We start from the raw sequence: 14,560 nt of genomic DNA on the forward strand, positions 1-14,560 counted from the left end.
CCTCTGTCCAGAGAAACCAGAATGACCCGACGGGGCAAGATAACCGCCTTACAGAGCTTTAACAGAAGGAGAAGCGTGAGGTTGACTAGTTTTTTTATAGACTCATGCAGAGACCCAAGCTGACAGACTGTATGTGAGAAGCGTCCAGGCCAGTCCCAGCCATCACGCTCAATGACCCTGGTGCCTTCATCTGTTTATTTCTCAATAGACTTATTGATTTTATCAACGCTAAGCAGATAGAAGCTGGTTCTGCTCAGGAGAAAATCCCACGGGTTAATTTATTTCCTCCTGACCCAGAAAGAGGGAATCTCTGAAACAACGTGCAGTGTTTCGCACCCTGTAATTTCCCGGATCCAAGAGGCCAAAAATCCACCAAAGAAGGTGACTTCTTTGCTCTTTCTCAAAATGTTCAAGCCGCACGGGCTCCTGGACTCCTCTGAGGTTTCTAACCGAGGGGCGAGCTGCTCTGAGGATGAGCCAGTGCCCCACGCAGCACATGAAAATTTGATGTGTGCTTTACAAAGCCTGCCTTGCTCAATGCAGGCGGCCCTTTTGCCCACAAGAGCTAATACCCTTTTGGGAAATGTGATTTCAGCTGAAATGTCGAAGGGGGAGGGTGGAGAGGGAGTGTGGGACTCTGCCACGTAACCCCCTATCTCCAACCACTTAATAACTTGGCTAAAAGCTGCAATCAATACAGAGCCATCAGCCGGGCTCCGGCCCCTCACTGCCTTCCCAATCAATCAACAAGATTTAGTAAGCTACCAGTTGGAATTTATGTCACTTAAAAAGTGTGGGTTCCTAGACCCGTCCAACAGAGACTGATTAATTCCTCCCAGGCACTTTGAGAAGCTTCCATTTGGAGAACAGCAGCCTGTTGATAGAGGCCCAGCTGTTAGGCCTTCCAAATGCATACCTAGGAAGCGGAGGCATTTAGCACAGTGTCCACTCAGCTGTACGTGTTCCCCACTGAGCGTAACTCTGCCATCAATTAATAGCACCCTTTTGTGGTGGTGCTGGGGTCGAGAAGAAAAAGAACCACTCGGAATCTCTGACAGGCGCCAAGCTTTTTATATTCGTTCTTTTGCACTTAGTCTGACAACAGCCTCAGGTGGTAGTTATAATTAGGCCTCATTTTGCACGCAAGGAAACTGAGGCAAGGCCTCCCTCTCCCTCCGCAGGAGTCAAGAGTGAACCCCGGCCATCACATCTATTCACCTTGCCAGGCAACGCAGCATGTGCCCCAGCCCCCTCATCATGTCACTTGGTTTTACCCCCCCTGCTCCATGCCCACAGCCACATCGTGAGAGCAGCCCCAAATCACAACTAAACAGAATCTTTTATTTTTTATCATTAATTTTTTTTTTTTTTTTTTTTTTACAAATTTAACGTTTACCTGTTTATTTTGAGCATGTGAGCAGGGGAGGGGCGGAGAGGGAGAGAGAGAGAGAGAGAGAAAGAGAATCCCAAACAGGCTCCATGCTATCAGCACAGAGCCCGATGCAGGGCTCGAACTCACGGACCGTGAGATCATGACCTGAGCCGAAGTCGGACGCTTAACCGACTGAGCCACCCAGGCGCCCCATGGAATCTTTTCTTCTTATTCATAGCTATAGACTTAGTGTGGCCAACAGCCATGCCTAATTTTCTCAGTTCACTCACTCTCCTCCGCCCCCAGATTTCTACTTTACATCTTCCTCTCTTGCCTTGAAATGCCCGGAACTTCCTCACTCACCCACACTCTCAGATACAACCTTGCCTCCTGTCTCGCTGGGAAAGGGAAACACTTTGAAGAGGGCCTCCCTGGGCTCCCGCCACCAAATCCACCTTCTCCGTGCACTCTGCCTTCTCGCCTGTGCTTATCCACGAACCATTAATTCGGTCCCTTCCCCCCTCTACCCCGTGACATCACATTAGTGGTTCTGCCACATGCCTTCTTTAACGTCTAGTTCCCCTTCTACTGGATCGGTTCCATTCATAGCATAAGGACACCTACTTAAAGAGGCTGTTCCATCTTGGAGCGCCTGGGTGGCTCAGTCGGTTAAGCCTCTGACTTCGGCTCAGGTCATGATCTCACGGTTTGTGAGTTCGAGCCCCGCATCAGGCTCTGTGCTGACAGCTTAGAGCCTGGAGCCTGCTTCAAATTCTATGTCTCCCTCTCTCTCTGCTCCTCTCCACTCACGCTCTGTCTCTCCTTCAAAAATAAATAAAAACATTTAAAAAAGAATTTAAAAATAAATAAATAGATAAATAAGTAAGAGACTGTCCATCTGAAAGAGAAAACCTTCTCTTGACCCCCATTCTCACCCCCCACCCCGCACCAGCTGTCACCTACTTTCTCTGCTCCTTTCTGGATTTAGCAATAACCTTGACCAAAGCATTTTTGATGGTGATTGGGGCAAAAGCCTAATCAGAATGGGTTGAGGAGCGGAGACGGTGAGTCTGGACTGTTACTTCAAGGAGTTGGCTGCAAAGAGGAGCAGAGACCTCTCTCACACCAGCAGTATAGTTTTAAACTTTGAGAGTTAAAGGTGAAGGAAGGGAGCCTGAGAAAGTAGGTTTACATCGGTGCGATGCTCCCAAGAAGCCAGGCACATCTCTACAATCGTAGAGAGATACGGAATTCTGCCAAAGAACTCTGGCTGGGTTGAGGGAACACGTGAACGGGACGGGTTGGCGGGAAGGTGACTGGATTGCATGTGACCAACCAGACAGGGGTCTTTGCTCTGTCTCTCTCTGCCCTAGGACCTCAACTTGCACACTCTCTCAACTTGGCCTTCTCGAGCCCCCACTCTGGGTCTTTTTATAGCCTTACCTGAGCCGTGCAATATCTCAGGCCAACTCTTTGTAGGACTCACCTAGGGGCAGACCTGAGCCCGCGTGAGGTAGAGCGCCTCCTTCGTCCAGCCCTCAGGGCTCCAATCTTGCATCCCTATGGTGGGATCGGTTGTCCTTGCCTCCGGGTGCCATCCCATGGGAGACAGCCAACCAGCTCTGCCTGCCCTCCAAGGCTGTCTCTTGGCTTCTTGCCACATTTTCATCCAAGGAATGGGGCCGGCCGTCTCTGTCCGCAGGTCTCCACCCTGCTCCTGCTGCAACGCAGATAATGCTCACACACCCATGCCTAGCCTACACCTTGGCTTTCACTCTCCAGAAAGCATGCCAGAACACAAGTAAACAAGAATACAAAGTTATTCCAAGGGTAACTTTGGTGCTACTCTGATTAGTTTTGAAAGTAAATCACTTGCAAATATTGATGCTCAAACCTGTCATTAGCAACTTATAACTAGCATCCTACCTCGCAAGGGGTCAGGACACTCCCTGCAATTGAAAACTGTAATTAACATATTCAAACTAAGTGCAGGCAGGGGCCAGACAGATCACCGGAGGGGGAGAGGGCTGGGTGGGGACTAAAACCGGTGTCTATCCGCAAGGGGTAGAAAACCAGTCCCCTCCAATCCATTGCTATTGTCGCCGGCCAGACACAACCCATTTTCTGAGTTTTCCAAAGAAGCTAGAAATTCAAATTTTAGGGGAAACTTCTTTAAAAAAAATTTTTTGTATGTTTATTTATTCTTTAGAGATAGAGACAGAGCGTGATCAGGGGAGGGGCAGAAAGAGAGTGAGACACAGAATGGGAAGCAGGCTCCAGGCTCCAAGCCATCAGCACAGAGCCTGACACAGGGGCTGGAACTCACAGACCGCGCGAGATCATGACCTGAGCCAAAGTCGGGCGCTCAACCGACTGAGCCACCTGGGTGCCCCTAAACTTCTTGATTTTTAAATACTGAACGATAATGCAAAACCTTCAAAAACTCTTTGCATGACAAAGTCCAACTGCAGGCTGAGTCTGGTCCCTGGGCAGACATTCCTGCCAACTGGTTCTCCACCTCTGGGTCTGTGTTCCCCAGATGACTCCCTCCCTGTCTCTCCAGCTCTGTGTGTCTGTCTGACCCCACTGTGCTTCTCTTCCAGATGGTGTTTCAGCACCGTGCCCTGAAAAGCGTGGTGTTCACCCTCACTGGCAGAGGGGCCTGGAGTTGGGGGGGGGGGGGGGGAGAGATGCACCTGCATTGCCAAGAGGTGGCCAGACAGGAAAGAGAGCAAAAGTGCTGGGGTAAATGCCAAGAGAGGCAGGGTCTGAAGACTCGGGCCACAAGGCCAACCCACTTCAACTGGAGTCACAGGGACAGAGAATGGGGTCACCTCTGCCACTTTCTGTCACCATCACATCAGCTGGGACTCCAGATTCCGTGTGCACTTGAGGGGCGCCTGGGTGGCTCAGTGGTTAAACGCCTGACTCTTGGTTTCGGCTCAGATCGTGATCTAGAGGTTCATGAGTTCAAGCCCCGCGTGGAGCTCTACGCTGACAGCATGGACCCTGCTTAGGATTCTGTCTCTCTCTCTCTCTTCCCCTCTCCTGCTCACTCTCTATCTCCCCCTTTCTCCAAAATAAATAAATAAATAAACATTAAAATAAAAGACTCCGCATGCATTTGAGAGTTGGCTTTAACTTGTGGGAGGAGACTCTGAAGGCTTGTATTTGGTTAGGGGGCAGGGGTGCACCTAATCTCCAAAGGGCTCTTCTTTTTTAAGGAAAGAGAACAGTAAGGCGTTGATGAGTTTGCGGAGAACCTGAATCTCTGGTCCCTACACTGAGTCCCCGTGAGGTCAGGGAACAGTCTCTGTGAAATCACTAGGTTCAACACAGTGGCTGGCACATAGTAGGGGCTCAAAACTCTTGTGGAATAGACAGACAGAAGACAGAAAGGAAGAAGGAAAGAAGAAAAGGAGGGAGAGAAGGAGGGGAGGGGAAAGAGAGGTGTCTCTGAGAGTCGACCCTGTAGGTGAAGCCTTGCGGAATGTCTGATAAAGACTATTTCATTTTCAGGGAAAGCGTGGGCCGAAATCCGGTCAGGCCTTTCTCTTAAACATACCACACAGAGGAAGGAGGAAGGAGGAAGGAGAAGCCTTGCAGGCACAGATTTTCAATCTTATCTGTCTATCTTATCTTATCCTTCTGTTAAAATATAAAACTTTCCCTCCCATCTGGAGAGAAATCGTTTCAGAAATGTGGCAGCTTCAATTCGCAGCTGGAGAAGTAATTTAGGAACAGAAACATGAAACAGTTCTGGAAGAATGACCATATAATTTAAGGCCCAGAATGATCACATTAAGGGTGTAGTTAATATTATGCCAGCTTTGAAACAGGGAGAAGGAGGCCGGCCCACCGGCGTGCAGTCTCCCTGAACCACCAACCAGTGGGTGCTGTGAAGTTACTTTCTCCGGGTTGCGGTGAACCTTGGTTCCCTAGGGTGGCCGTGGCTTCCCAAAGGCGCCGTTTCTGGAGCTGAATGAACAGAAGGCACGCATTTCCCTGGCTACTGAACTCAAAGCCCAGTGAAGACCAGGTTCCGACCAGTGCGTCTCACTAATGGGTACAACATCTCCAAAAGCACTGACTGCATGACCTATTAGCAACTCTGATGCGTCCTCTGCGTCTGGAAAAGGGGCCGCCATTTTGTCCTGGGAAGGAGAATGCCAAGTTCTTTTCTTCTCATGCAAATCCCTCAGTGACTTGCTCCCTCTGTTGATCCAGTGAGCCTTCCGGGGGTATCTTCCACAGGCCCCCAACGCAGTTCTCTGGGCAAACCCCAATGAACACAACACCTGCTGTCGATGGGAGCCATTACTCCCTCTTCTCTTAGGAGGAGAACTTCCATCTTTCTTCGCTGCTCTATTGCTGTTTCTTCTTCAGAGAGGAGGAGTGACTTATCCAAATGCCAAAACTGGAGAACGGAATCTTGCCTGTGTAGCTCAGCACACTTCCCTTTTTTGCTTCTCGCTTGGATTCTGCTTTGCGTGGTAAATGCCTTGCTCTGCCTCCCTCTCTGGTGTGGGGGGGGGGGGGTGGTGAGTGGGGAAGAGGGAGATCTGAAGTTAAACCACAAGGTAATTTCCATGGGTGAAGGATAATTGTTATGGAGTGAGGACTAAATTTAGTTCCCCAGGGCAACTTGCTAATAATAGAGTTAATGTTGTGGTTCTCATCTAATTTTTGTCTCCGTTGGTTCAGACTGTGAAGGAGAGAAGGGCATGATCAATGGCCCCCATAGGCTCCATCATCTGTCTTTAAGGAGCCCACAGTCAACTTGGGAAGCAGAGGAGTAACCCAGTGATACAGTGATAAGGGTGATAAGTATAAAGGACTGTGACAGCCCAAGTGAGCCACATCGAGCCACGGAAGGCTTGGGGAATGAATAGAATTGGCCAGATGAAGTCCAGCATGAGCCTTCAACATGGTGGGAGGTGGGGAGCAGGAGCAGATAAGCAGAGACCAGGGAACAAAGAACCGTATGACTCTTTGTGGAGGAGTTTGGATTTTATCTTGAGAACAATGGGGGCCAAGCCAGGGTTTTGAGGAAGGGGGTGAAAGAGTGAATTGATCAGACTTAGAAAGATCGCTCTGACCTATAATGTTGAAGAGGTTGGAGGGAGGCAGGTTTGGAAAGTGAGAATGTTTTAGGAGACCATTGAGATTATTCTGGATGTGCCAGTGGTGGCCTGAAGTGCGGTATCGGCATAGACGAAAGCGGTTGCATTTAAGAGACTTTCCGCTGGTAAAATCCAGAGGGCTTGGTGAGTGATTAACTAGGCAGAGGAAGCCTGATAAAGGAATCTTTGATGACCCCCAGGCTTCTAGCTTGGGTCTTGGGTGGATGGTGCACCTTTCACTGAAATAAGAAACAGGAAGGAAACAAGCTTTGAAAGAAGGAGGCTCAGGAGAAGCTGTTTGAACTAGTCTCTGTGGACAATAGGAGAGCCTGCAGCCTAAGGGATCTCGGAAGTGTTCTTGGCAACTGTTGAGGCATCATCCGTATTTCGAGTTCAGTTAATGCAACTGGCTGGGCGTGGGCTTATTACTGAATGTCTCCAACCTACGAATCTATGGCGTCCCTTCTTCCATGGTCAGTCTTCACCTTAGGCCACACCCTTAAGTAGAGGAGGTTGGTTCTGAGCAGATGGGGACACGCAGGGCTTCCAAGTAAAAATGTCAGGGAATGTCTTTGCCTTCATTACCTTCAAAAGAAACTGATCTCCGTGACCCTGCCGTTCAGGGGCCGCTGGGCTGGTGTCTACACCTGTGTTTACACCCTCCCTGTCTGTCTAAAGGCACTCTAGCAAATGCAGTGCACACTGGAGATACCTGCAGAGCTGTCCAGAGTAACGGATGCCCTGGACCCTGCCCCGGTCCATCTGAATTAGAACCTCCAGTGGTGGAGCTCCACAGGCACTGATATTTTTTAAAAGCTCCCTAGGAGTTTCTAATGGACGGTCAGGACTATGAACCACTGATCTAGGTACACTCTAGCCCTCTGAGCCATTAACCTTCACCAAGTTAAATAACCAGTCCTCCAGAAATAGGAAATACCTGCAGATCTGGAGATTTTGTCAATAGTGTTATAGAAAGTGATTAAAAACAAAAACAAAAACAAAAACGAATTCCAGAATCTTCCAGCTGTAGGATAAGCTGATGTATCCTTTGCCAGAATGAGCCAGGGAGGACTGGGGGCAGTGGTGTCTGGGCTTGTCTGCTGGGGCCTCCTTAAGCCTCTGGCCTGTTGGGAGCACATCTGCCCTAAAGAGAGCAGTATTCCTACCTGTAGAGTTAGGGTGGAGATCGCAGTAAATGTTCAGCTGAGTTTCCAGAGAATTGGGTTCTGCCATGTGCCAGCCTCTGTGAAGATTGCTCTGGGCCGGTATTCCCAACGTCTGCCTGCATTTGGGATCCCACTGTACTTAGACATCATCAGGAGAGAGACTGAAGGTGATGTGCTGGCCATTGGGAATCTGCTTCAACCCTGGCAGGTTACAAACCAACCAAATCCTAAGCCCCAGTGAATCAAAGAATTGTTGACCTCTGCCCATGGGCTGGGCTCCCACCTGTGCCCCACAAGTCACTCAAAGTCAAGGACCAGACATTTGTCTTTCTTCTTTCTGCTCAAACAGGGCATTGCCCACTTTCTTGTCCCGTGGGCACCTGTCCCGGTAAGCACGGGAGCCCACAGACAGGGTTTGCAAGCCTTCAGAGGACAAGAGGGCGCGCTCACGTTTTTCCCTAAGCTACACTAGCTTTTTCACTCACGGGAGTTGCCAATTTTCTACTTTTGCAACAACCAAATGAGCTTTGTCCTATGCCCAAGACAACTTGTAATTCATCAAATCCACTTACACTCTTTTCCCTTGCTTTTTACCCAGACAAAGAACGCAGCAGAGAAGTTATTAAATCCTTTTCTAGGGGTGAAATATGTAGAAAGGCTATGCGATTCAGCAATGCACTCCAAGAATTTAAGTAAATTTGCTATGCTTGATCTCACTGTTATGAAGCCAAATTTGCTGCTCTTTACAAGATAATACGTAAAAAATATATTCAGCACACACAGCTCCTAATATTCCCCGCTGTTCTCAACAATGAGAGCTAAGCTTCCTGCTTTAGCTCATTTTTTCTGAATAAGAGGAGATGTAAGGACAATTTTCTGTCCCTTCCTCCTGTGCCTGGAATTTCAACCACATCCCCAGAAGGTTTTTCGGTGTTTCTTCCCCATGGTTCAGTGTTTCTACTGGGCCATCATTTATCCCCATTTCATGGTACAGGAAAGTCCACTTTTAGATACAGTGCAGATGTGGAAACTATGTCTTGGAAGCGATTTGCTTTTAGGTGAAATTAACTGCATGTTTGATAATTTTGCTCTATTTGGACATCTAGGAAACGATCACGCGAACTTTTGTTGATTGAGCATGAGATATGTGCCATGCTTTACACGGATGCTTCGCTACGTCAGTTCATGGGATTCTCATGGTAACCTTGCAAGATAAACACTATGATCTCGGTTGACAGATGATAAGTCAGTGTTAAGAGAGGTTAAGTTTCAGGGCACCTGGGTGGCTCGGTCGGTTAAACATCTGACTCTTGATTTCGGCTCAGGTCATGATCTCATGGTTTGTGAGTTCAAGTCCCGTGTTGGGCTCTGTGCTGAGAGTGCGGAGCCGGCTTGGGATTCTCTCTGTCTCCCTCTTTGTCTGCCCCTCTCCTGTTGTCTCTCTGTCTCTCTCAAAAGTAAATAAACATTTTTTTTAAAAAGAGAGAAGTTAATTCTAATCTAAAAGGATTAGAATTAAAATCTAATGAATTTATCCATTTATTAGCTTATTGGATAGAAAAGTCCACATAGAAAAATAAACAAGCATAGCCAGGACAGCTCTGAAAAGGAAAAGCACGATCAGGCTTTGAAATATATTTGAAAACCTCAATGGTTAAAGGAGTATGTTATGGTCCTTGAATAGACAGGAAGACCAAACCGTGGAAGCAGAAATCCAGGCACGGGAGTAAGCGTGCTGTGGCAGGAATGTTACCACCTGGTTAGACCCAATGGATATCTTGGAGAATTCTTCCCCTTCCTCCCACCCCTCCCCAGAGCTGGGGTTCTGCCTTCCTGCAGCAGGGCTCACAGTGAGGACTGAGGAATATTGCCAGGCAGCTTGGACTCGAGTTATTCCAACCCTCTTATTTTAGAGACAAGGAAACAGAGCTCCGGACATGGGAAGGGACTTGCTCATTTATCATTGGCGATGTCGTAGGATGACATTTCCAAGTGTTAGTAAATATCCCCCTTCCCACCTGATGTGGTACAGCTGGCGACCCCCTCCCACCCCCAGAACGAGAGTCGAGGCTTTCACCGCCCCAGGGCCAGCCCACCACCAGCAGTGAAGGCACCAGACCCTGTCACCAGCTCAGCGAAGATCCCAAGATTCGCCCAAGCACGTTCAGATAGAACTACTTCTACGGTCTAGGTCAACGGTTCTCAGTGAGGGTAAGTTTTGCACTGGGCAATGTCAGATGACATTTTTGGTTGTGACAATAGGAAGTGGGCATGGTGCCAACTTTGTGCGTCTGGCGTCTAGCGACGAGAGTCCAGTGATGCCACTCGTCCCACAGTGCACAGCACAGCCTCACGACAAAGAATTATCTGGCCCAAGATGTCAGTAGCAGCAAGGCCGAGACACCCTGTTCTATAAAGACAGCTGAAGGACAGAAAGAAGGAGAATTTAGGATCAAAGAGATAGATGGAGGAAAGCGGAAGAGAAAAAGACACACCCAGAGCAGGGGCACCCGAGGGACCTGAAACAGGGACCACTTTAAGAGAAAGAATGTATTCTCCTACAAGGAAATGTGCTTTCCTTTATTCACATATTTCTGATAGCAGAGGGCTTCTGTCTTGACCAAGCACTGATGGAAAACAAATCTTCACTTACAAAGTTATTTGCCTGATGGGATGGGGAGAACGTTCCACAGATGGGATTCTGGCTCCTAACATTCCCAGGTGTTACTTTCCCACACCGTGCCTACATTCCGTCCGCTGTGAGAGGCAGGGCATGTTCATATAGTGGTACAACTCTGGCCCTGAACCTACCTTGTACAAAGTCAAGATCTGGGTGATTGGCACAGTGGACCAGAGAGGGTCTTCCTGGAAGCCATTCCTGGACCAGGATGGTTGGCAAAGACTTTGCTATATTCGGAAGTGACTGTGAACCTCATAATTATATCCCACTAAACCCAAATTGTATTCCCAACTCAACTTCTCCCAAGCTATACACACATTCATGGTCACCCCGACGCCATCCAGTCTGAGAGGAGGTGTGGTAGAAGGGAAGTTGAGGTAGAAAGAAACAGTGACCTTATAACCAGTTGAGATGAAAATATGTGACTTCCGCGAATTTGACAATAGCAAGTGACCGCTGTGTGCGCGTGTTGCCAGGTACCTCCCAGGAACTCAGAGAGGGTCCGTGCAGGTGAGAGGCATCGAAGCTTACTTACGCTTTGCTCCCATCACCACAAATACACCTTGGTGGGTAGTCTTCGCCTACCCTGCTCCCTGCCGCTCTGGTCCTGTGTGATATAAGAGAGCACGTTCGTGAACAACAGAAGTTGTACAGATTGCACAGGTTATTTCTTGACTTGGCAACTAAAGTTCCGGTGGCGTGGAGCGTGTAGGCACTCTGGGGCCTAGACCCCTTCTTCGGTTTGCACATTTCTCTTGGTTGTAGTGATCTGAAGGGTAATAGAGAGTCTGTTAAGAATGCCAAGTGGGGAGGGGAGGGGGGTCCCAGAGCCACACAACATGGGTGTTCAAGATGGATGCAGCCAGAATCACACAGAAAGGACGGAAGGTACCCCCAAATCTCTTGGAGTTGGAGTGGGTGTTGTGATATAATAAGAGATTTGGGCTTTGCCCCAGTTTCCTCGCACAGAGCTCCTAGAATCCTTGGGATTTCCTGAGTGATGGGAGGCCGGGAGTATCTTTTGCTCTTCATAATAAGCCCCTTTCAACCACACCTGAGTTTATTGCTAATGAAGTGGCTCTTGGAGGACGAGGCTGGTTGCCAGAGGAACCAACCATGTGATTAGAGAGTGGGTGGGAACTCTCAGCTCCAGGGAAGGTGGAGGGGCTGGGATTGAGCTAATCACCACGGGCCAAGGATCCAATCAGTCATGCCTACGTAATGGAGCTGCCATCAACAGTGAGCTTCTGGGATGCTGGTGACATGGCGGTGCATCCTGCGTGGAGAGGGAATGGAGACCACCTTTGTGCCTTTGCCTGTCTGTCTCTTCCAGTTGGCTCTTCCTGAGTTGTACCCTTTATGGTAAGCTGATACTGGGAAATGAAACACTTTCCTGAGTTCTGTGAGGGGCTCGTGGGAACTCCTGAATTGCAGGCAGTCTCTCCAAAGTATGAAAGGCCCAGACTTGCCATTGGCATCTGAGGTGGGGACAGTCCGGCGGAACTAAGCCCTTAACCCGTGGGGTCTGTGCTGACTCTGGGGGGTTAGTGCCAGGAGTGTTGTGAATCGACAAAGCAAACAATTTTTTCCATTTAGGAGTGGATAGGGGTCTTGCCCGGTGAGGCGTGCGGAAACCAGTCTGCCCCAGGAGACATGGCTGACTTTCACTGGCCAGAGCCCAGCTCCCTGGCCAGTGTTGAGAGTACGGACAAGAATACGCAGGCAGGTACTAGCAGGAGCCAGCTTGGAAGAGCCCAAGCCGGGCCCCTCGTCATCCCCACCAGTGCTGGGCTAATGGAAAGATCCACCCGCTGATGCCTCAGGTGAGGCCGGAAGGGCCATGCGAGCCCCAGGGAGTTGAGAGTTGGTTGCGAAAAATGCAAGGCAATTACAGAAAGGAATGGCTTTGCTGTAATTTCTAACTCAGACTGGGAAAGGGTTAATGACCCTAGATTTCATTTTTAAAATATCACATTGGAATATGAAAACTCTGATTGGACCGTGTTATTTTTATCTGCTCCAGGACAGGTTAGGTTTCAGAGCCAGAAATTAAAGTCAGCCCTAGGAATTAAGAATGCTTCTTTTTTTCTTTTCTTTTTCTTTCTCTTTCTCCTTCCTTCCTTCCTGCACCCATCCTTCCATCCATCCATCCACCCATCTGTCCGTCCATCTATCCATCCATCTGTCCGTCCTTCCTTCCTTCCTTCCTTCCTTCCTTCCTTCCTCCATCATTCCATCCATTCATCCATCCACCCATCCATCCTTCCTTCCTTCCTTCTTTCCTTCCTTCCTTCATCCATTCTTCCATCTTTTTCTTTCTTTCTTTCTTTCTTTCTTTCTTTCTTTCTTTCTTTCTTTCTTTCTTTCTTTCTTTCTTTCTTTCTCTCTTCATCCGGAAGCCTGGGATTCTTGAAGTATTGATTATGCCTGTTAGATCAGCATCCAGGCTGCCATTGCACCACGGATGTCTTACTCCTGCAGACTGCTCTCTCCCTGGCCCTTAGCTGAGTTTCTTCCTGGAGATTGAGGGGTGCTCCTGGAGTTCCAGGAGAACCAACCAGAGGAGTGCAATGAGGGTGGGCGGCACCAGAGAACTGAATTCTATGACCTGGGACCAGGAATGGAGTGCACGCATTGGTGTGACAGCCTCACCAGATGCTGTTCTACCTGTACCCTTCTCCCCATCACCACCAAGACTTGTCTTGAAGCAAAGGTGAAGGTGAGCAGGATTTGAAGCCTCTCATCTATGGAGAGGGGCCTGGAGTCTCTTGCTCGACCTGTGGGACTAGAGTAGACTATTTGGGTCAAAGCCACCACTTTTAAGCAGGAAATGAGCCTTTTGCACAATGATTTATGTTGCTCACCATTCAATAGACTATAACATTTTCTGCTCAGCTCTCATGGGAATGTTGCTAAAGCATTGTGTCCACTTGCACCTCGTGAAAAATGCAGGTGGGTTGCACAATGAACCCTAAATGCCAAGGGACATAGGTCCTACCTCCAGGAAAGCCAGTTTTCTTCGGCAGTGCCCAGAGAGGACAGGTGCATTTGGCTTTCAGGCGAAGCAGGGAGGGCTCCTTAGGAGGGGAGGAGTCCTGAAGGCTGATTGGAGATCTCTCCTTGGGCCCAGACAGGAAAGACTTTGTGAGGTTAGGAAACAGGGAGAACAATCTGAACATATTATGTTCTGTTTGGGAAACTCTGTAACTCCTGCCTCACAGCCAGAGCCTCTGGTCCAGAAACAGAGCCTCGATTCTACTCACTGCCTGAAAATCACAGCCCAGGAGAAGGTGGGAGGGAAGATTTTATTTCACTGAATGAATATGCTTTCTCATTTCCTGTCACCCTGGGGCCTCTGGGGAGCCTTGCAAGCAGTCCGAGGGAATCCTGTGGAGTCTGGAATCATTGCCTTCTATACTGATAAGCATAACCGAGGCAGGCTGCGTGCTCCCTCTGCAGGGTGGAGTAGAGGATGCCCTGGGGTTTGGCTACTGAAAGGGGTGAACACTCATGCTTCACAAATGAGTCTTAAGACGGTGTGGAGTGGAAGAGAATTGTGTGGGTGTGCCTCGTGCCTGCCAAGGGCTTGTATGCAGAAGACGGCAAGCAGCAACTGGGGAAGTGGATCCGTATCACGTGGGGGCTCAGATCAGGGAATGGGGAGACTTAGGGTTGACTCCCAGCTCTGCCCTCTCCTGCTCTGTGGGCTGAAACCAATGTCTATGCCTCTTGTGCCTAAGTTTTCTTATCTATGTATGTCATCCATTTGAACAGTATTTATTGAGCCCCTTCTCTGTGCCAGACCCTGCCGGGTGTTAAGGATACCAAGAATGTGTGCCCCATGGTGGGTCAGATGAGACAGCCTTTGGACCTCTCTAGTCCCATACTATGTGTTCTATTCTGAGATTTGAAAACCCTCCTGAGAAATTCCTAGAGGATCTCTTGTACTTCAGCCTCCTCTCTTTCCAGGTGCTTCGCAAAAGTTGTCCTTAGCCCCCATCCCTCATTCTTTGTCCTTCTGGAGCCCCACCCCCACCCCCATCAGGTTCCCAGGGCTCCAGGGGCAGCCGCTGTCCCCGTCTCCCACCTGCTTCCTTCCCTCCATGCCATTGCTGAAGCTGGGGACTCTGATGGAACTACCTAATTCCAGCCAGGGTATCTGTTATTGATTTGCATGTTTACACATTTAATCTGTTACTCCTTTCACGTAACATTTACC

This window comes from Acinonyx jubatus, chromosome E1 (assembly GCF_027475565.1).
Source record: "Acinonyx jubatus isolate Ajub_Pintada_27869175 chromosome E1, VMU_Ajub_asm_v1.0, whole genome shotgun sequence".
NCBI classification, from domain to species: Eukaryota; Metazoa; Chordata; class Mammalia; order Carnivora; family Felidae; genus Acinonyx; species Acinonyx jubatus.